Source organism: Plectropomus leopardus, chromosome 12, assembly GCF_008729295.1.
Source record: "Plectropomus leopardus isolate mb chromosome 12, YSFRI_Pleo_2.0, whole genome shotgun sequence".
Lineage (NCBI taxonomy): Eukaryota > Metazoa > Chordata > Actinopteri > Perciformes > Serranidae > Plectropomus > Plectropomus leopardus.
The window spans coordinates 12,452,634-12,476,905 of record NC_056474.1 but is presented as its reverse complement, the minus strand read 5'-3'; positions in this window follow the sequence as shown (position 1 = coordinate 12,476,905).

Genomic DNA, 24,272 nt, shown 5'->3' with positions numbered 1-24,272 from the left:
TTAGAGGTCTGCAACCCAACCTGAGTCCTACAGAACCTGATGCCCGACCTTGGTCTAGGGCCGGGTCGGTTTTAAATACGGGTTGGGCTGTGCTCTGTGCTTTTTTTTTGTTTTTGTTTTTTTTTGGCTGCTCTAAAGTCTGTGCTCCTTGCTGAAGCACTGACCAAGTCATGTAACACACACACAAACACACACACACCCACACCCCACCTTAATCACTCCTGAGCTGTCAATCAGGCCACGCACAGTAATACACACAAAATACACACAACTCCCTCTGCTTGTGACTTGTTACAGTGTCAGCCATGGAAGAACTGAAGCACAAGATAGCGTAAGGGGAGCTAATTAAAATCCCAGACAAGAATGGGAAGGCTAGTCTGTGGGAATACTTCGACTTGATTGCCGAGAGTGAGACCCGAGAGTACACAGGAAGTGTGCATTGTTGCCGTTGCAATAAGTTGCATTATTTCTGATATTTGGGTATAGACTTGGGGGCAGACTTCAAATGTTGCATTACAGTCGGGCTTATTGTCGGGTTGGGTCTCTATGTCATGACTTAGAGCCCATGCAGACCACTAGTAACTATCCCAGCATCATTTAGCCATTTACCACACTGACAGATAATATTCACGTGTATTCGTATTTCATATATCTCAAATCTCAGTATGAGAGCCTTGATTGTTAATATGGTTGTTCCTAGTTTCTTATTTGGCAGCTTTTCTGTATTTTCCTGTTTCTCTTCTTATTTGACAGCATGACTCTTTTCCCCAAGAGGGGGCATGGCCTTGGCAATTTGCACTTGATGGCACAATGTCGGTCTGGTCTATAGCTGATAAACACACAGTTTAATCTATTCCTTACACTTTCCCTTTTGTGTTTTCTGGTTTTGAAAGAGCAATAAAAAAAAAAAAATTACCCTCCAAACTCTTTAACTGCCAATTATCTTTCGTATTACAGCTCCATGCACACCACTTCATCGTGTAAAGAAATCCAAAGCTTGACAGGCATGCTGTGCATAGTCAGGGGTGCTAAGTTTTGATTGGACAATTGACGTTTCAGTTTAGTGAGTTACTTAGAATCCTGATAAACATTAAAATCACAAGAAAATGATTGAGTACAAGTACTGCATGTTTTATTTGTCGTCTTTGCACACTGCATTTCAGTTGTCTGTGAAGTTTATAGACTGTATTCATCTAATGTTTTTGTTTGTAAAAGGTCTATGTATTGGTATTTTTTGGGGGGACTTTAGCCATCTTAAAGCATTTAGACAATTATCCAAGCCAAACGACTACACTCACATGTGCTACTGTATAAAATTGTTCTTTTCACAAAACATTAAACCGAGGATAGAACTCTATTATGCTCCATTATAAAACAACAAACAGGGGTCACCCCATAAAAAGGTCTCATGACACTGAAGATACTCCTGACCTTATAGAAAGCGTGGTTAAGCTATATTCTGGAGAAATACATTTTCTACTCCTCCTTTTTGTTGGTGTAAAAGCTCAGACTGCTAGTTCACAAAATCAGCCTAACATGCCGTAAAATATTAATAAATAGTTTCATCATAACTTCAAAAAAGTTGCCCCTAGTCTTGTTTGGATTTTAGCTCTTGCATTGCAGCTTTTTGCCTTGAGAGACTTACATAAAATAATTTACATTTATATATATTTTTGCTCTGAATTTTACTGTCACACTTGGAGCTTGGACACTTGATACTGCACATATTACCATAATGCTTGGAAAGTGCCACAGACAATTTTGTGATAGATGTCTTTGTAAATAAAAACATGATATTTCACAGGTGAGAATGCAGTTCCAGCGTCACACATTTTGATCAAGATCCAGGCATGACATTTTTATTTGTTTATTTATTTATTTTTATATGATGCGCTATTTTGGCTCTTGCTACATAAAGTTCTCACCATTTGCTCTAATATGCCCCATTCTCTGCTTTGAAAAGGATGCCCCAGAGCATTGGCTGCTGTGTATCGCGTTTGAAAATAATAATAATAATAATAAAATAAATGTGTTGTGCACCTTTTAGTAGGAAACCTCTTTATATTTTACAAGAGCACTTTGACCAACAGCAGTCTTTATAAATCGAATTACGCAGTGTCCTTGAATGTTGATGGTAGCTTTCACAGAGGGTGAAGAATGTTTGTGCAGAAACTGCCAGCGTGTGTTAGTGTGTAGCATTCATTGAAGTGTTTGTTTGCAAAAGAAATCCATGCTGTTTTTAGTTCTTTAGAAAAGAGCAAATACAATTTCCCTTCATCAGTTGCACTCTGCTATATCTGCATGTGACGGGGTACGCAGGAAATAAGATGATGATTGGGGACATGGGGAGTAGGTGAAAGAGGTGACGGTGCTGGTATCATCATGACTGGCCTGTCACTACATGTGGACAAACTGTGTGGGGATGATGGGGGACAAAGGAGGCGATTAGTTGGACAGAGCACTCGTAATACACTCTCGGGGGACCAGTAAGTCAGGCAGCTCAATGCTGCAGCCAGGTTCACTGAGCAATTAAGAGAGCCGGGAGAGTCAAAGTGGCTTAGCCTGATGCTCTGCAGCTCTGTGCCAGTGTTGAGTGCAGAGGGTCACTTTCAACCCCTATCAGTCCACCTGTGTGTCTTAATGCACCCATCCACACTGGCTAGACGAGCTGAGAACAGAGCCAAAGGGACAAGTGGGGCCAAAGAAATACATGGGAGGAATTATTCTCCCCTTTCCTCATAATTGTGTCTGACATATCCTTTGGCTTCCCTCCCAGATCACGAGCAATACATATATTTTTCTTTATACCCTTGTTATCCCTGAGTCCTTAATGAATTATTTATAGTGGGGGAAAGCTGAGGGGTAGAGAGCAGTTCCCCCGGAGTAAACATACCAATAAAAGGAAAGATGACTGCAATAAAATGATATGGAAGGCATCGTTTGCCCTTTTATCAAAATGGGTTTCAAAGTATTATGGGCTATGCACAGCAGGCAATTTGTTAATTTCTAACAGGGGGGACAATTCAGGTATAGGTCTGGGCCCAGATAGGATGGCCTCTGGGTGCTGACCAGGTTCGCAGTCCGCCTTTAACTGACCTCAAGGGGGAACTGGCTATGGGCCATTTTTGAAATTCAATAACAACCAAACTCTTTAGCAAATGATTCTCAGGAATCTCACAAGTGAAACTGTTGTAACCTTGAATCAATAGAGATGTATTAGCGAGGCTGAAATTAACACCCACCAAGCATCGCATGTGGGTAGATTTTCCTTTTGGCGAGCAAATTTCAGAAGACTGCCACACTGGTAGCTAAATGTTTTCACCAAAGTAGTCATGTAATAAAAAACTACGCTGCGAGTCTCTAGCATACTTTGGTAGGGGCAGACTACTCTGCTGCAATACTGTTGTCTGCAACTTACACACACACACACGCACACACTGCAGATGTGTTTTTATGAGTGTCAAAACAGAAACATCTTGAGCACTCTTAGTCATGCACAGACTACATGAAAATGATGAGTGATGAAAAAAGCTCCTGTGATATCACCTGTTGCTTTGTAGACTCCTGAAACCTTCAGTCTGGCATTTTGTCATCTTGTGTTTTTTGGAGCCGGAAGTTTTGGAGGACAGGTTGTAACTGTGGAGGAGCGAGGGGTGGATCCATGGATTTATAAAGAAAGTGTGGATACAGCCATGGAGGCAGGGCCTCCTCCATTGTTATGAGAGCTGCTTATTGGCGCATTAAGCAAAATAAACTTATTTTTCCGGTAAAAAATAGCGAGCTCTAATGGAATCATAAGGCATGTGCACTACAGACTTATGGCGGCGAAGTGTGCCATACTTCTGCCAGCACTGCGACTGACTTCTGGTTTAGTGTTTGTTAGCTTGAATGGCGGTCTAAAAATTTTATTTACCAACTCTTTTAGATTTTGCAAATGTTATTGAATGGCTTAAATCTAGATAGTGAAATGAGTCAATTCGTGGGGGTTTTGACACTCACAAAAAATTATTTACTGATTTACAGACTTATCTTTCCCAATAGGGATAAGTCCCTCTTGGCCAATGGGCATCGTGTGACCGACCCTGACAGTATAAGTCCACTTTTAGCCACAATGTAAAATTTGCATCAGACCCTGGTGCACTTCCTAGGGGGCTTGGGCGGATCTGATTTATAGACTGTAGCAACTCAAGTGGCCTTAATCAGTTGTAATCAGGTGAATTATAAAAACCTGACAGTTGTCATGAATGTTGAAATCAGCTAGAGAGAGGCTGTAATTATGATTATTTCTGCTGTAAAGTTGGGTATTTCAATATGGGGGTATACAGGGATGAACTCTGAGCCAGCCTCAAGTGGCCATTTGATGAATTGCTGTTTTTTGCACTTCCACACTGGCTTCATTTTTCAGCCTCGGAGGTCGCTGCTTGGTCATGCTTCATGCTGTTTAGCATACAGGATATTAACTATGCTTACCTATCGCTTACTGCTGGTCTGCTGCTCCTTTGATGCTATTGTGTAGGTGAGGGTTATGAGCTGCACCCATACTTATGAAGGTAATAAAGTACAAAGATGGATACTCCCTCGTCTGAATCAAGATGGCAAACTCTTCCCTTCTTACTTTCTTACCTTTCACAATAAAGGCCCTAGACTAATACAATGCATCATTGCTAACCAGGGGGAACTTATTCACATACTTAGTGTATGGTGATGCGTTTGCTCTGGCCTTTTCTTAAAGTTTGTATTCAACATAATACCTTATTGAAATGTACAGAAAATGTATATGTGACAAAAAAAGCTAGTTTATTGGTTTGGGTGGTTAAAAAAATGCTTGAATTGTAATTTCTTTCATCTAGCAGACCCCTTGGCCAGTGAGTCAGAAGTTATTTTGGACACTGTGTATTAGTATTGCAGGGGCTATTGTTATAAACTCCATCATAATTCATTTGTGATGAGCATAAAGATGATCTTAACTGAATTAATCCTGGCTGCTGCAGAAACGGGATCAATTAAATCCTCTTACATAGCGCATTTTCCAGTGCAGTTTGACCTCCACAGAAGTTCAAACATAGTCATCAAATTTTAGGCTTATCCCAATTTTAGTGTCAAATGTTATCCATGACTTCTGGCGGTCATCAATAGAAACCTTACTTTACTGGAAGCATTTTACCAGTAAGGCCCCAGGACAATCCTCAAAAGGTGTTTTCTCTTTATTTGCTTTTTTGTCTCTCCACCAGTCTGCAAGATTACAAGAACAAACTCAGTGGTGCCTTGAGGGGAACAATTTCCAACTCACTGGCAGCACATTCATGAGCACTTTCTCACCTAAAGGTCCACTGAGAAATCTGTGCACCAATTTACAGCTTCCACAAGAATGTGAGCAATAACTGTCCTGAATTGAGGAATCAAGTTCTTTGTTATATTTTACTTATGTGGAGGGAAAAGCGTCAGTTTCATAGAGAGATAACAGGGTTCAAACTGAAAAGCACTCTGAAACAACTAATCCTCTCCCTAAGCATGTAGTATATGTTTGAGGTCTTAATTTACAGTCATTCTCATTCACTCTCTGAATGACGTTCACACATAAAGTGAATCATTCTCCCTCACATTAATCTGCATGAAGCCTTAGCTCGTTGAGACACACTAGCTTGCAGAGTTCCAGTGTTTCAGGATTGCAGGGGAGGGCAGTGATAGGTCAAAGCAGAGAGCCTGTTAATTGAAGTTGTTCATAATAAAAGAAGGGAGGAGGGGAGTGAAGGGGGGATCTGTTCATTAATAATTGATCAAAGAGCCGTTAAATCGAAATGTGTTTGCATCAATTAATCATTCCCCCAGATGCCACTAATCAGCCTTTTCCATCGTAGCATCATAGCAATCTTGCAGACTACACCAGTTGTGCAGAGCCTAAACCATCATTCATCACGTCTCACTGTGCTCTTAAAGCTGGCCTCAAGTCTGTGACAGAGTGATTAAAACACTATTGCCATTGAGCGCTCCGGGCTTTACTCACAATCTCCTCCGAAAACTGGCTGCAGTCTACTCTGTGTACAGTGTGAAACTTGATTACCATGTTTCTACGAGTTATTGATATTCTTTGAACTTTAACAGGGTGGTGAGGCGTATTGCAACAGTCTGCAGCGACAGTTTGGCTGCTTAAAATGTTCAGCTCAATCACTGTCAGGCTCTACAAGGACCAGGATTGTTGAGGGGGCGGACACCCATTAGCATTCTGTGAGCAGCACAAAATAGAATTTAAAACAAAGACTTCAAGGATGACTTCATTATAGCTTTGGGTTAGAGTTATTGTTATCATACGTTGGTATATGCTAACAAAAGTTATATCTACAGTGCTTAAACTCAATGAATCTTTAATTCATCATCTGTACTTTTATTATTACTCAAAACAAACGCACCCACATTGGGATTGTGCAGCTGCAACCCAAAATGAGTTGGCACTGCACATGTTTGCAAACGTTACAGCTATGTTACGTTTGCCATCATTATAGTATAATAGATATGTTAAAACTTCAGGTTTCCACAACGCTGTAGCAAACAAGTGATGGAAAACATCAGTTTTTGGCTTTAAAAACAACCAGTTTTTGGGCCGCTATACTGGCAGGAAAACCTCTGAAACAGTTGCTTTTTGGGGCCCTATATCCGCTAATATGTTGCCACAAAACACTTACAATTGGAGCCCAAGAAGCCGATAAGGAAATATCAATGGTTACTACAAAACACCTACTGTATGTGTTGAGCCTAGAAGCAGATGAAGGCACACCAACAGGTTGCTGCAAAACACCCATGTAAGGAGCCTAAAAAGTTGATGGAATAACACTGACAGGTCGCTACAAAACAACTATGATTGGAGCCTTAAAAGCCGAAACACTGTCATTTGGACTCCCATTGGTCTGTACAAAACACTCACAGTTTGAGCCTAAAAATGTTGATGGAAAGACTGAGAGATTGATTGGTTGCTACAAAACATTCATATTGGGAGCCTAAACACAGCATAACACACTAAAAAGCAACTGGTTTTGTTGGTTGCTAGTCTGAAGCAGTGGTCTGTAGCTTGCAACCATCTTGTCTAGTAACACGTCATCTCATATAGTCAAGTCAACTCATATATTACAGCACTTTAGAAACGTTAATATAATGTGTATAAAATGTGCAAATGTAGCATATTAATGGTTTGCAGAAATGTATAATAACAGCATTTACCTCTGGCAACTGGGCTGGCAGCCAACAGGTGCATGTATCAATCTACAGCTGTGGCTTGGAGGAGAAAGAGATTTTTAAATGTGTAGCATGTGGATGGATAAGTGAAAACATTAAATTCCTTTGAGAATTTTTTTTTAAAGAATGAACAAGGACAAAAAATTTGTACCAAGGTTAAATAATGGAGGGCTTGCAGCCTTGTAGAGTGCGCAACTCAAAGACTGCCATTCAAATAGCTTTCTTAACTACTGTCTATTTTTACTTGAGGCACTGGCGGGTTTCTACCCATTTAAAAGAACATTGTGTAGCAGCAGGTATTAAATGTGTGTACTACACGGTATGCAAAAACTATGTGCATTTTTGGGCTGCACCTGCTAGAGTGTTCATATTGCTATGCGTTGTCTGTCTTGTTTAAGCTCTTCTGTTGACAAAATGAATTACTCATTTCACATTATTCATTGTATAGCCGATTCGCCACAGCTTTGCACAGCCCTCATACAGCAGTGACCCCTAATATTGAGACAGTGGCATCGCAGATGGGTACCACTGAACCTCCATTTCCCCCCGTGTTTAGCACAGTTAGCTGTTACTGTCGCAGAGGTCGCAGTCAGAGTGCTTGACTTTGCATGCATGCATTTGAAGAGGCCCCAGGTGTCTGAAGTTTAAGATATTGTAAGATGAAGACCTTGTAGATGTTCAGACTCCAATGATAAACAGACTGGACAATGAGTTACACAACAATTGTTTTGACTGCTCCAAAATAGCGTGATTGCACATGCTTTTGTGTGACGTGTATGACTTTTCCAAATCTGAAGTTTCCAAACCGTTTTTGGCTACATTCAAACGGCAGGCAAAAGTGGCACAAATCAATTTTTTGTTTTTGCATATGTGACTCAGATATGTTTTATCACAACAGTGTGAACAGCACCAACCTCAGTGAATCTGATCTTTTCAAATCTGATTTTAGCCACTTTCACGTGGTCCTAAATCATATACAGATCTGTTTTTTGCAATGCGACCTCAGTCTGAGCAGTCATATTGAAATTCATGTGACTTTTACGTCACTCCATTATGACATTAATCACAAATCAAAGAAGTGTCTTGCCGCGAAACTCTTTTTGAGAAGCGCTGACAGATGTACTTAAGTGTTGCTCTTGATATCCCCAAATTTTAAATGAAATCTGTTTCAGCGAAGCCATCCCTTCACGATCCCAACACTCCTGGCTCCGACTCTGCATCCACACACACACCTCTCTGCAGAAGTAGCAGCCATTGTTCCACAAAAGCCATAATTAAAAATTTGGCTCTCTTGCTTCTTATCCCCATCCTCGTTATCATCTGCTCACAAATTTGCTGTCTTCCACTGCAAGCAACTTATAAATTAAACCATAAACACTGACTTCAGGGGCCTCCATGTTTACTTTCATACTACAGCTTGCTGCATGTGATGTCTTTGTTATTGTTCTTTTGGGCATGAAGGTCAGTTCAGGACTGGTATGAATTCACACTGAAATGTGATATTGGCTACAGTTAAAAAATAACATGAACACCCAACAAAACATCACCTCTGAGAAATAAATCTGAACTTAGCACTGAGGCTCGCTGTGTGAATGTAGCCTTTGACTCCTGAATGTAAGCGTAACTGTGGCAAACTTTAGCAATCTAGCTAAGATCACACAAAATGTGAATGAGAAACATTGAAAGTACAGGAGTGTCATTCCTCCTTTTTTTGAAAAGGCTAACCACTCTCCCTTACCTCCAGGTCCTGCACCAAATTGGCAAGTTTCATATCACTGACATAAAGAGACCATTTTGATATTAACCCAACATCTAACTCAGTTAGACAGCAAACAAGCTGATTCCCAAATGTCATAGTAATGGAGTAATGCAATTACTGAATTTCAAATTGCAGTCCCTTATGCTACTCCTTGCTGAGAAAAGTAAGCACATAGCTATTACTGCCCAACACGGTTGTTGATTGCATAAGGTTTAATCAAGGTAGTAATGCATGTTGGAACCGCTGTGCCATCCATAGCAGTTCTCCTTTTATTGCTGTTTAATGGCATGAGTTGATTAATTCCAGTGAGGTTATACAGAGGAAAGCTGTTACAGCTATAGTTTGAAGTCTGTTGTAAGCATAAGCAGGAAAAGTGCCCATCTATGTAAAAGAAATTAATGTTTGGTTTGGACAGATGGCCCTGTGGTGCAGTTTGCAAAGTGTGACATTGTTCATTTGGCCCACACACAGAGATAAACACAACTAACAGCATCAATTATTGTTGTAATTATTATTATTTTTGTTGGTAATGTATTTTTTTCAATGCTGCCGATGGCCTTGCCTTTCCAAAGCTACCTGAGGATAAAGTCATGACAAATGTGATGCTTTACAAAGAGTCACCTCCATCTAATCTGCCTGAAATCAGAGCCTCCATCTTTAATTAAGATGAAAGCACCAACTAATGCCTTTTTATATTTACTACATCAGTGAACATCCAGGTTAATCCAAGAAGGGATTACCTCGGCGGACTGAGAGTGACCACTCATGTAATAAACTCTCAGGTAAGGTGACTCAGTTTCAGAGCGCCTGTGGAGTTGCAGTGAAGCCCAGCCACAAGTCCTAAAAGTCAGTCCCACTAAGCCATGTTAGGAAATGTCGCCATCATCTTTATTTAAAGTTTAATATCTCCAGGCTGTGTCTCCGGCCCGTTGCTGTTGACATGAAAATGATCAATGACAGTAGATCAGCCCCATGGGAAGTGCAAGATACACATCACATGATTAATGGCTTTGCCAGCTGTCATGAACTATACTGGACCAATACAGTGAAGGCTTCATAAATCATAAGTGTTCTGACACATGAAGTTTTTGTGCAGTTTATAAAAGCCAACATTTGGTGCATTTTCATTATTCTTTTTTTTGCTTTTTGCAGTACTCTCAGGAACATGACAAGGATCGATTTTGCTTCCATTTTTGTCTGATTATAGTTACTGTATTCAGTTGACAGTGTTGCTATTGCAAAACGCCTGCGGTCTAATGATGAATTAAACATGAAATTTAAGAGTACAAATAAGATGTCCCTCAGGAAAGTCTGTCATACGCTGTCATACACTAATGAATGTCTCTTAAACCTGCATTAAGTGTTTACCACTAGAGAGAAGAAAGACTCCAAAACAAATTCACAACAAACAGAGTCCTGATATACCATCAGCTCATCAAGTGCTTAGGGCTAAAGTATTAGTAGAAAATTGGCCGCTTACACAACCAGCAGACAGAGCAACATGGGCATCCGTTGGAGCCTTTTTTCCTTGTACCTGTCAAATCAATCCACTCACATTTCAGCCCCGGTTTGGTCCATGAACCCTTGGGGAAAAATACATGGATTTCTTTGGCTTTCTAGATGCTTAGATGTAAATGAGGCGATAGCAACTGGAAATTGCAAACAGCTCTAGAGCAGGGTGTTGATTTTTAAAGTTCTAATCCTGAAGTTTTTTCTCCTGGTTGATTTGGTCACTGTGTTATTAGCAAGTGTGGTTTAATACTGCAGGTCCCATTATTCCTGTGGCAGCCAACACTTCTCAAAAAGCTACTGTGTCAGAAAAAAATCAGCGGAGCAACTGTTGTGTCTCTTCACAGTGCAGTCAAATGCACTTTTAATAAAGAAGTCAGTCAATAATAATTGCAGCTTCGACCTTATTTCATTTTGCACATAGAGAGAGAAGTTTTCCACACAGCAGCGCATAGTAAAGTTGGTTACCTTGCTGAGGGGGTGGAGGTGTGCAGACTGTCGCCTGCAGCTCCTCATCTAGCAGCTCACTGTGGCTGCTCCTGACTTTTCCATTACTCCCTGCTATATTTTTGATTAAAAAAAGTGCCAAAAAAGGCCTTTGTCTAGTTTTGCAGATACATTTTGTCTGCACCAACCACTGTGACAAACACATTGAATTTCCTTTGGCTGTTTCACAATAAAGGCCACCCTTTGTTTTGCCAGTTGAATGCTTTGAATATAACGCAGCAGCAAAACGAATGTAGCATTTGCATTGGCGTTAATTTATTATGGCTTTAGAGTAAAGAGAACAGTATCAGACATGCCTTCAGTGCTGTCTGAAATGGGCATTACCAAGTACGCCAATTTATGCACCGATCCAATACCATGTGATTTATGAATAAACTCTGGTTTCACACCCTGATAAAATGGCAGTTTTCCCACGCATCAATTCTTCGCTGCTGTAAAACAGTAGAATACACAGCAAGTTGCACTGTGCAGCCACTGGCAACTGCTTTTGTAGAGCAGTGAAGAAGAATTGGTTTCTGGTAAACTGTGAAACGTCAGCTGTTAAAAATAGCAGCAATTAGCAATATTTTACACTGGATAAAAGACTATGGCATTCATTCTTTGTATGCATTTGTGCATCCTTTACAAAGGGTTTAATCATGCCATGCTATTCAACAATGATAGAAATAATTTTACATCCATACACCATAAGTAGTATTTAGCTTTTAAGTATATTTTTTTAATCCAATAGTTTCGGATTGGTAGTTGCCAATAGAGTGTCTCAGGAATGGGTCCTAAAATTCAGAAATGGGTTAGCATTTCAACACTGCTCCTTCCCTCGTCTCAAGATCAATGGGTTTTTTGAATGTTTTTTTAGTCAGAAGGCTAAAATCAGATCTGTAATTAACACAAGCTTCAGAGACTCACACGTTTTGTTCTACAACATGAAAAGTATCAGTAAATATCCCATGAACTTTAAAGCTTTATGGTGTTTGCTAACAAGTGGCTAAATGAGACTACAGAACATCACCATGCCGAGCTACTGCTAACACGGCTTTACAGCCTTGTTGGGGTGGTGACATTAAGTCATACGACTTTGGTGTAGTCCATTTATAGCCTAATGTTTGATTTTTACTCCGGGCAATTGCATTTAGGGTTCAAAAATCCTGAAAGTTACGTACATTTGTGAAGTTTAACATAAACGTCTGTCCAATGAAAATAACCGATAGGTTTTTGGATGAGGGAACCAGGATGTTGAACTTTCACATCGGCCTAAGAAAAACATTATCCCTGGGGCATAATACAAGTTCAGGTATCGTGATAAGTATCATGAAGGAAAAAACTGTTATCAGAACATCTCTAACAAATAGTTACAGTGACATGAGGCATTGTTTCCAGTGAGTTCTCAGTGCATGTGAGGGGACTTCGAATCCACCTAAGGAATAGCAGACCTTGCCATTAACAATAGAAGCTATTCAATTTAGAGGTGATTATTGAATCTAAACACATGAATGGCTGTTGCAGAAAAATGCAGAACATAAGTTGTGTATAAAAATTGGGTTATTATTATTATTATTATCATTATGATAACTGTATAGTGGATAGCAGTAAAATCTGTCCCTTAACATTACTGAAAGCCACTTAACTCTGTGTAAACCAAAACTGAGCTTTAAATATTTTATTAATTAATATTTCTTTCAAGCGCATGTTATAATTTCCAAAATTACACACACGGATTATTAGTTTCTAGAACCAACTTTCTGCATTCTTCCATGTTTCTGTGACAACCACGTTCTTACTCCTTACCATAATGAACTTGAGATGCTATTCTATTCAATTTTTCTGCATTTGCATTCCACACGAACCATTATGCTGCCATGTGGCCACAATAACTCTCCTTAATGGCTGTATTAGTGAGATAGGTCACCAGGGGTACAACTTGGGAATGATTACATATCCACCCACCAACCACCTACACACATGTATGCACAAGTTCATTACTCAAAGATGCATGTGTGCGCACAGTTGTAGACACCTAGAGGACAACAACAGGAGGTGATGTAGAGAGAGGGTGTAAGAAAGAAGGAGAGAGAGAAGAATTAATAGAACATTGAACCTTTACGAACACTGTACAATAGTGAGGCCATTACAATCATAATTATACTCATTAGCCTAATATCTCCTCCTCCATCCTGTCCGGGATGATATGCATCTCTTTTGAGATCCAACAGCTTTATACCTGTTGGGACTTTGTTAACATATGGTGCATTAAACAATGAGGAAAAAAATATAATTAATAAAAAATAACATCACATAAATCTAAAATAATTGTTTATCTGACCATGCCTTTGGGAGTCACTGAGAAATATAAAGAAAAAAGATACTCTTTTTAATTGCAGACATTCCTGCAGAAGCTGCCAAGCCTCGTTATCACTTTCCTTTGTGTTGACTGTTTATATCAGATCCGTAGCGTCACTAAATGAATCGCGTTTCTTTATAATTATCGTAGTCTTCTATAAGGAAAGTCATGGGTGAACATTTCAGCGTGGAAATGTAAAGTTTTGAGGGGCGCCTATTGATAAGATGTTTCCTTGTTTTCAGGCTTTAATTCAGAATTTGCCAGTTTCTTGCAGTGCAAGGTTACTCCTTAAACCATCTCTTCCAACCTCCACTCAATCCAAACAGCAGCTTGTGGGAATTTACCAGGGCTGAAGTTTTAATCTAACATGGCAAGTCTAACACACAATGAACATCAGCTACTCTCTCTGTGTAGATCAGCAAAATATTTGCCAATACCAAGAGGCAAAGTGCAAAGTTACACTCATATATATATATATAGCAGGATATCTATCTATCTTTCTTTCTATCAATTTATGAATCAGTGTTTCCCCTTAATAAACAAGGCTATGGTGGGTCACCATAGTCTAATTTGTCCCGCCATAGTCTCAATGGAGCTGGACTGTTAAATAAGAGCAGTATTAATAACCACGCTGGGTTATTAATAGCGAAGTAGAGGCAGAGATGTGCAGCAGAACATTAGGCGCATTTAAAAGTGACACTAAATCGTTCATTCTTCTGGGCCTAAAACTCTCACTTACAAAATCTGCAAATACCTCCTGTCATCTATCGATTTGATCAGCTGTGAACATATCAACAGATCAATTATCAACCTCATGAGTGACATTCAGCTGCAGAGGAGATGAAAAGAACTCCGCCTGCTGCTCTGCATTCACGAACCTGCGAAAATGTCAGATATTAGAGTGAGACCATATATATATATATATATATATATATATATATATATATATATAGACATACACATACACATACATATAAGTAAAATGTATGTATGTATGTGTGTGTGTGTGTGTGTGTGTTCACCACAGTCATGAGCATGTGATATGCTCATGACTGAACCCATGGCGGTGAACTTTGTTACCTTTATATTTTTAGAGTCTTGTTATAAACTTCCAACATGTCTAGGGTTATACTATGTTTCAAGGCCATTGCATCCTGGGACAGGATCCAGCTCTATTGGGACCCTAAACAGGATAAGCTAGTATTGAAAATGGATGGATGGCTGGATGCAGCAGTCTCCCAGGAGAGATGTGTGCTATCTGTTATGAGAATGACAGGCAATCTGTTCTTACCAGCGTGTGGGACTACAGGTGTGCTCAAACATAAAAGTGCGTGTGTTTGTTATATGGTTATGTCACATGAGGTTATGGTTATGAGACAGGAGGCTGGTTAGTATCGGGCTTACTTTGAGTTGGCTTTTGTAGCAGCTAGTAAAAGCAAGCAGCAGCATCTAGTGCTGCTAGAAATGCATCACCAGTAAACCAATGTTTTCCTATCGTATGACGCAGTTGTAGTTTGCTGCTCTTTTTTGTGGTGCAGTGCCTATAAAAGTTAAAATATTCTCAACCTATCATTACAAATTGTGAAGGTGCAGTGCTCATCAATGTCACATTTGGCCCAGGTAGCTAATCAGATCAAACAAGAGGTGGAACTTACTATTGTTTTGATGTCAGTTGATTTGGAAGAACAATGACAAATGGAGACGAAAGGTTAGTATTAGCAGAATTTACTTACGATATAAAATGCTAATTGGTGAGTGAGTATAATGCACTTACTACACTGATAAATAGGCTGTCTAGCTAGTTCTTTTCTATTTGACAGGACATTTTAACAGGACATTAGATTGTGTTTTCCTGTTCCTATTACACAGGCTCACCTCGCTGTTTTACCCAGTGCACTTTGCCAAGGCATCTGCACCAGTAGTGACGCATCTTGGTGTGATTTCAGCCTAAAAGCACACATCAGCAGCAAGCAGATACCGACACATCACCCAGGAGCAGATGTATACAGTATATCACAGTTAATATATCACAGGCAATATATTAATATTAGGTTTTGGTGGAATCAGGTTTTGCAATACAACAGGGCATTTAGAAATCCTGAAGGTAAACTGTCAAAAATGCAGGCTTTACTATTTCTCTTAAATGTATTATTTGTAGTGCACAGCATGCACCACCAGAGCTCAGTCTCTGGTTTCTACTGGTGGAACAGGCAGCTGAGCTGAAAGACACAGTGGCATTAACGGTTATTTACATCTAATTTGGTAAATTAGTGGGGTTCCCTACTTACTCATTTATCCACTAGGGATGTCGGTTTCTTTTGAATTGTTGAGCACAGCGCTGCATTTCAAAATATTATCTATTTAGAGGTGGTAATTGTTGATGTTTTATGATGTCAATGTCTTTACCTTTTAAAAAAAAAAATTCAGTTGACTTTGCTGACAGACAGCCGGCCAGCAGCTTCGGGGGCACGGGAGGGTGGGCACAATGTTTCCATGTCAATGGTGTGGGGTCTGCATGGCATTATTAGCAGTAATGAGCTGCTCTGCTACCTCGTTAGCTTCTAGCAGTGCTGGAAACTTAAGTAGCCAAATTAACCCCTAGATGATATGTGTCAAAAATAGCTTCGGCAACTAACGTTAACCGTTGACATCGCTAATATCCACATAGCTGATAATTATTTATCCAGCATCTTATTGCCGAAATATTTTCTAAAAGCACCTAATAGTCAAGCCTATTGTTAGAATATTGATTCAGATATTTGGGTTAAAATTGTGATATTTGATTAGTTAGCACTTTGCAGTCTTGTCAGCTTTGTAGGTCACTAATATTGCAAAGAAACAGCACACAAACATCTCAACAGAACCAAGATAATGACAGATTCACGTTCACACAAGTAGGAACTAGTTTGGTGATGTGATGTAGTGATCCCTGGCATCTCCACACAGAGCCATCTGGTAGTTGCATTGATCTCAAATTGCCACACCACAGAGAGGAAAACAGTTGTCTGTCTTCTTTAAGTACATCTTTGAGGCTGAGAGCTAATATAAAGAGCAACAAATAGAGTTGAGGAACTCTGAGCAGCAGAAATGGCAAGCGAGGTGCAAACACAATTATTTCTTCCACAAAGCCACCCTGAAGCAACATGATTGGACTCTTAGCAGGTGAGCTTTCTTATGAAAAGCAACATGAGCAGTGGAGGTAACAGAGAGTGCAAGTGCTAATGAGCAGGGCAGCCAAATAACCTGAAAGCTTATATAAACCACGCTGTAGCAAAGAGTGCTTTGGATGTATATTTCAGCCAGTAGAGTAAGCCATGGGAGCATGGCAGTGCAATTTAAGTTGTCTGTCTGAACTGGCTCTCAGGCTTCTCAACTGATATGAAAAACAGAAAAGGAATTGTTCCAATTTTGGGAAAAAGATCAATTTGCTGTGGCTAAAGGCATATTTATTTCCCATGAGTTGCAACTGCGCCTTGTTAGTTAGCTTTATGCTGTCCACGTTCAACACACAAACTGTGTAGCTGATTCTGAATGACTGGCTTTATTACTTAAGGACCAGTGTGTAGAATTTAGGGGGCTATATTGGGAGAAAAGGAATATAATTTAATATGGATGTTTTCTTTAGTGCATAATCACCTGAAAATAAGAATAGTTTTGTTTTTGTTACCTTAGAATATACTGTTTACATCTGCATACCTAGCACCTACCTCACCTACCTACCTGTTCTCATTTCAAACTCTTCTCGTACCACCTCGTGGTCAGTGATTTCAGTATCAGACACTTGCAAAAAGGCACCTTTTGCAGTGGTATGACTTAAACTAATCGTGCTCTTTTAGCACAAGTACATAAACTGGGGTGTAAATTGACTCAGCTTCTCTGAGCGTTTACAACAGACGCAGGAGGACACCTAGCATGTCATATATAGAAATGAAAGGCCCCCGACCAAGCAGCGATATTTGATGAGTTTGGATGTGTTGCATTTACAGAGATGGCAATGTTGCACTGTGCTGTTTCTACTGTAGCTCAGAACAAACAAATCAAACACTGGCTCTAGATAGGACCATTTGCGTTTTTCACAGCAGTTCTGCACACAATATTGTGCAGCCCTCATGTAATGAGAGCATCAGAAAGACTCAGAGTTTTTTTATTGTGAAACTGCTTTTAATTTGTCAAAGACAAAAGGTGGGCAAAGAGTTTTGATCACCTGCTTTGTTTGTTTTAGAGAGGAAGAGACCTCTGTGCATAATTCAGCTCCTGGTAAAAATCTCCTAAACAATGAACACTGAGGGAAATCCAACTAGGAGAAGTTTCAGCTGGTTACAATATGCATTCCTTGCTGCTAGATGCCACTAAATCCCCCTAAATCTTACACACTGTTCCTTTAAACAGTTTATTCCAGGTCTTGCATAACATCAATCCCCTATGTGCAGAATGTCCAGGTATTTGGATGTGAATCAATGAGAGGTCTTTCTATAAAGGTCTGAAAAACAGGAAAATGAAATGCAATGTAATCAACACAATTACGTGTCCAGTGGCTGACATTGAGGAGAGTGTTAGTGAGACTGAGGGAGCCAGGACACAACATCCTCATTAAATGCTGTGTCTCAGGCTGTGAGCAGCAAGGCCTGACCCTTTGATTACACCAGAGCCAGGGACAAAGGCAATCCAAAAAAGCTCCCTCACCACTATGATTAATACTGCAGGAGCCGAGGCTTCCCCCGTGCTTTTTTGATCATATCAGATCATTTCTGTCATAGTGGGTTCCAAAATAAATAAATCAATAAAAGTGAAAATGAAAACATAAAAACACTGCAAACACCATTAGGCAACATGGGAGGGAAGACACTACATTCTTGTGAGATGAAACAACTCTCAGTGGACACTTGTCTTTGAGGAATCTGCAGGCAATTGACTTACAATGTTAATTATGTTCAATTAATATCTTTTATGATTAGTGTATTCTACAAGGAATGTGCATGTTAATTCTTTCATCAAGTATGTGTTAAAAAATGCCCCTTGCAGATTACATATACAAAAAACACGACATATTAAACCATCCCTCTAATTCTACAAGACTTAGAAAAGAAAAGAAAAAAAAAACACAGAAAATACTGGTTATAAGTTGAATATTAGCTTTTAGACAGACTAAAGCCACAGTTGGATATGTTTTAAAAGACACATTTTTTGGCCATGCCATGCATGACTCTGTTGTAGGCTGATGGATGAATAACTGGAAATTCACCACAAAAGAAAAGAAGGGGTGGATGTTCATCCATGGCCAGAGATGAAAGCAGGCCAAGTTGCTTCTTCCTAAATTAAACATAGAAGGCGAGATAACAAATTTCAAGGGAAAACACTGAGATTTAAATGTAATACAAAGCAAAAAAGACGTTTTGAAGGGTAATTACATGTTTCATCACCACAACAACATGAATGTACAGCATATGAATATATAATTTATATGTGAACTACGTATGTGTATGTAATGCACATGTGATTAAAGGCTCAAGATCTATCAAATTAAGTCTCCCCAGTTCAATATTTCTGTTAAAAAATGCACACCATTTAGATTTTTTTCCCCACATCCATAATTAAAAACTTAATATATGCATATTTTCCATGGTTTATGTGCTCACACTTGCTAGCTATAAATTATTAGCCTAATCCATTAACAGCATAAATTAAGGCTGCTGTCATGAAACTTGACGGTTTAAGCTCTTATTATTACACAGCTCGATGTTCGAAAGCAAGTGACCAGTGCAGCGTATTGCAAAGATGATGAACTCTCAGTCAAGAGATAATTTTGAAGTGAGAGGAAAATGTTTTATTATTGAAAGAAGGGCTCTGGTACATCAAGCGATATTGAAGAAATGTTGCATAAGGTCCTTTAGACCATTAAAAAACTCAGTCACAATAAAGCAAGGGCAGATTTTAATTTGTTTTTACATTCTGAGAATTTTCTGGTTGTTTTGATTTTATACTAACTGCCCAACATGCTGGAGGAAAATGACCAATGAAAGCCAATTATACATTAAAAGCTTACATTTCGTAGATTCAGTTAGATGAAAATGTCTGACATAGAAACAAGCTTTTAGGCCTGAGAAGCAAGTGTCAACAGAGAAAATGACTGTAATAATCCGAGCAGATTTTTGTGCCAATGGACAGAGCAGCAATCAAATACAGTGGCGCTAAGAGCTTTGGTAAACATCTCTCCGTTCACAGTTATTAATGCAATACAAGCTCACAAATATTACATTGTGTTCCTCAGGTTTAAAGACATATGCAGTTTATTTTTACATGTTGAGATGGCCTCTTAAAGACAGAATTTTACTTTTTTCAATGATTTTTACCACCAAATGTGAATTTCCTTCTCCTCTACAGTAAATATGAAATGATAACGAGTTCAAAGGTGATCAGCTCGATGGATGAAAGAAGATATTTGCAGAGTTTTATAAGTGAAAGAGAGTTTCAGGCCCAGCAGAATGAGCGTTTTAGGTCCACTTTTAATGCGCCTGACGTTGGCCCCCTCCTCTCTGCTGCTACTGCGCTAAAAATAACCCAACGGTGTCCTAATACTGCTCTTAATTAACAGCCCAGCTCCACTGAGACCATGGCGGGACAAATTAGACTATACGACTCGCCATAGTCTTGGTTATTAAGGGGAAACACTGCATCAGTAATAATAGACTAACTGTTACCCATAAATCTTAAATCACGGTGCGACACATCAGTGATGTGGTAGCGAGGTAAACTACTTAGCTAACATTTACAAACTATTGAAAAATATCGGCTAATAAGCTATATTACTACTGCTACAAGAGCATGAACATACTTGTGAGCTACAATGGATCGTTTTGTAACATTTTGAGCGAGAGACTCACCATCCACCTCAGAAACAGCAGGTGAAAGTGCGGCGGGTTACGCTGATTTACCGAGCTATGAAAAACATTGAAGTGTTCAATCTAATAAATAATATGACGTCAAATGACAAGAAATGCAATATTTGTACATCTGTTTCCCTTATTAAACAGAGAAATACAACCATCCTTCTGAATTCATCTTATTGTTTTTCACTGAACTAAGACCATCATAAGCTTAATTTCCTCGTAAGCTCATCGTAAAAACACGTTTCATTCTAACTCAACATAAACAAATAAAACTTACCTAAACCATTTTAGTAAGACTTCTTAGTCATTTAATTTGTTAGTCCACTGTTTTAACAATGAAATAAACTTTTAATTCAGCCAAGACTGAACTCTGGTGGCGTGCACTACATATAATAAATCCTGTATGCAGCATCTCTGTATGGGTTTAATAAAAATGAGCGTCTGTATTTTTAACGTAAATATTGACGTGTTTTTATAGGGATATTTGAAAAGACGTTATGCGAAATGACTCTATATTGCATTAAATATGTTTTTATCCTTTATTGCGAGGCTATTGATAGGCTCCTTTATTCAATACTTAGCTTTCACTGTGGTTTTGGGAAACGTCTGCGACTGTTTTATCGTGTTCTCAACTAAAACGACCTCACTGACCCCAACTGACTTTTGCTTTGTTGTCTGCTGGTAAGACCATGCTGCATCCATACCTACCCTTTGATTACTTTGTGTTTTCATCTTGTCTTTAAAGAGAAGCTGTATAGAGTATTCATCACTGCAATGTACAATCGCAGACAAAGAGTACATGCGGGCAGCCCTGTGCGGATGTGGTCGGGTAATTTGTGTCCACAGAGAGTGAGCCGCAGGAATGAAGAGGGGGGGCGGCCGTCTTCTGTTCATCGCTGTGAAAAATTATCTGTGAACGTCCTTCTGAAAGCAGACAAACAAAATGATGGAAAAGGTGTCAAGGCTAATACTCTGGGTTGTTAATGCTGCTGATTTTTGGTGACCAGACGCTGCCCCCGGCCCACATGTGGCTTGGATTATAAGAGGCCTTGCGGTTTTGAAAAGCAGTGACCTTAACTGCCTTAAAAGCTGTTCTGAATCAGACACGAGGAAATACCCTTCCCGAAATGTTTATTTTGCCTTTGCTGGGCTGCTGGTTCTAAAATATCTTAATATGGTCATCAAGATGCGCTGGAATCCACACAGCATATACAATTACTAAATGCATTAGTGTGCAACATCTGGACTCATTAAATTTCACTTTTTGGGGGTTTTAGTGAGAGAGCCGTTAAAGTAACCAGTGCGGTATAAAACTTGAAATAAGTTGGCAGGTGGATGTGACATGATATAAATGCTAATCACTCTTCCACTGTGAAACATGAATGAATGTGCAATATGAATATGGAGGAGCGCCATCCGTGCCTGCTGTTTCAGGACACCTGGCCATTACGCCGCAACATAGCTGTTACTTAGGCAAGTTTCTTCAAGGTTGCTTCTGTGCTGTACCCACACATCTTCATTTGGCATTTAACGCCACTAAGCCTTTTATCTTATACAATACAGTGCAGCTTGTTACCCATCCGAGGATGACATATAATAGCGAACGTATCATTCTCAGGAATCTATTTTCAGAGATATGATCATTATACATCATCGAAGCGTGAGCCAGTAGCTGAAATTAATAATAACAAACGAAAAAGGGAAATAGATTTTTGTACATTTTTGTTTGATTAAGAACCATCTCAGGGGAGCTGTACAGCTTCCCAATGCCCATCATTAAACAGGCGAGCAGTGCGAGGATCAGAAGACTTAGAATGAAAGCTAAAATCTTTGGAGTAATTACTATCATTCTGTAACTTTTAAGTTTCCACAGCGGAAGCTCAAACTTGTCAGTACCTCCACACAAGGGCAGGTTAGTTTGCAGGAGACAGCCATACTGTGCACGATGCACTGCGTGGCCTTTTGCTTATTTACTGCTTTCTATAATCTCTTCTGTTTCTTAATCACAGTCTGAGTGCTCAAGGAGGGCTTTTTCGGGGTGGGAAAAAAAATCATGCGATGGTGTGAATTATTTATTCCGACGAAGGAAATCATTTTTGGCTCTGGATTTAGACACTACAGAACTCACAGAGCACTCGCCAGGACAATAAAAGCTCAGATGCACATGAGTGCGTTCAAAACAAACACACAACGCAGATGCAGGAAACAAGGACCATAAATGAGTCCAAATACCCCCCCTCTAATCCTGGTGGAATATTTTGTCATTGCTGGCTCTTGTATGAGCGAGGATACAGGAATGCAGCATCCAGTAAGTGGTGCCCTCCAGCCAACGCTGGGAGAGCCCCTGCTAGCCCAATGTGTTCTGCTAGCAATCACAGCCCACTGAGTCACGGGCCAGTGGAAAATGTCAGATAAACATCACACTGGGAATGAGCTTCCTCGCTCTCCCTCTCTCTCTCTGGCAGTACGAGTGGTTTAAGAATAGCACTAGAGCTGGAGCTGCTTATTTTAAGTGACACCAAGAGAGTCAAAAGGTCAAATAGAATATACAAGGTTAGAACAGGCAAATATGGTGCTGAGTAGATAAGATGACTGAGGTTCGTGCCAGGATATGTTGTGGGTTTCACTCTAATTCAAACGCTGCGCTGAATGTTATTCTGTCTCACCGACATCGCTGCTGTCATCCTCTATTAAGTACTCTGCAATAAAGGAGGAAAGTCTACAGGAAACAGGGAGAAACTGAAACCTGAGTCAGTGCTTATATCGAGTTCTGCCGCAGAGACACAGCATTAGGACTGAGCTGAGACTTGGCTCACTCTCAGCCATCTCAATTCACACCTTCACACAAACATTCACAAAAGCTTGTCGTAATTTCCTGTGAGACCTTAGAAAAAAAACACAGTCAGGAGCCGCTCTCACTGCAGGCTGCTATTGTAAATCACATGAGGGCAGCTCTGATATTTCATTTTTGCTGAACATTTCTCTGCTCATCGACCGGTGGGAGAAAGTAGCCTGTGAAACATCTCCTCCAATTTCATGACGTATTACACAAACTCTATGCTGTGCTGCAAGTGGGACTTACACCATGTAACATTTTTGTCGGATATAATAGCTTTTTACTTGCTAAAATAGGAGATAAAAAAAAGAATTCCCCGACGTCTAAGGTGTTATGCAGGTGGAAAATATCTAAGTACATTTACTAAGGTACTGTACTTTTGAGAAACTTGTATTGCATACTTGCATTTCAGGGGGAAATATTTTACTTTGTTCTTCTACATTTATTTAATTTTATCTTTTAAGTATAATCACTTAAAAATAAGCACTGTTGTGTTTGCATTTCCTTAGATTGAGCCATTTAAATCTGCATAGGGAGCAGGTCCCACCAAACACTGGCTCTGAATAGGGACATTTGCATTTTTTCGTACGCTACCTTAGCTTTTCTACAAGCTTGGCACACAGGAGAAATTTCAGTCGGTTGCAACCTGCAACCTCGCCACTAGATGCCACTAAATGCCACTTAATCCTACACATTAGACCGTAAACAGCTGTAGTTACTCGTCACTTTGCATATCAGTATCTTACACAAAAAAAGCTTATAACAGTAAATACGATGGTATGTTGTTACATACTAAACTGCCAACAGTATATTAAGTAGCTAAAACGTAGCTTCACCTCAGTGCATCAGTAAATGCATCACTACTAAAAATGTATTAATGTAATTTACTCTGAAAGTAAAATAAATACTTTTTAGTTTTGATTCTTTAGTATATTTTAATGCACACACTTCTGTACGTCAAATATACGGCTGTGGGCCAGGAGGTAGAGCAGTGCAATGACAGCCTCTCTGTGTACTGTTTCTTTAAATGCTTTTGGTAACCATGGTAACGCACGCGTGAGGACATAACCTGGACACATCAGGGGCTGACAGGAGTCACCCCCTGGATTGACATGCTCCTTTTTGCTACAAGCAGGGACTCTTCATATTTGTTTCTGCTTATTCAAAAGTATGACCTGTGAAGAATTTCTGAGCTTCCCTGCAAAAAAT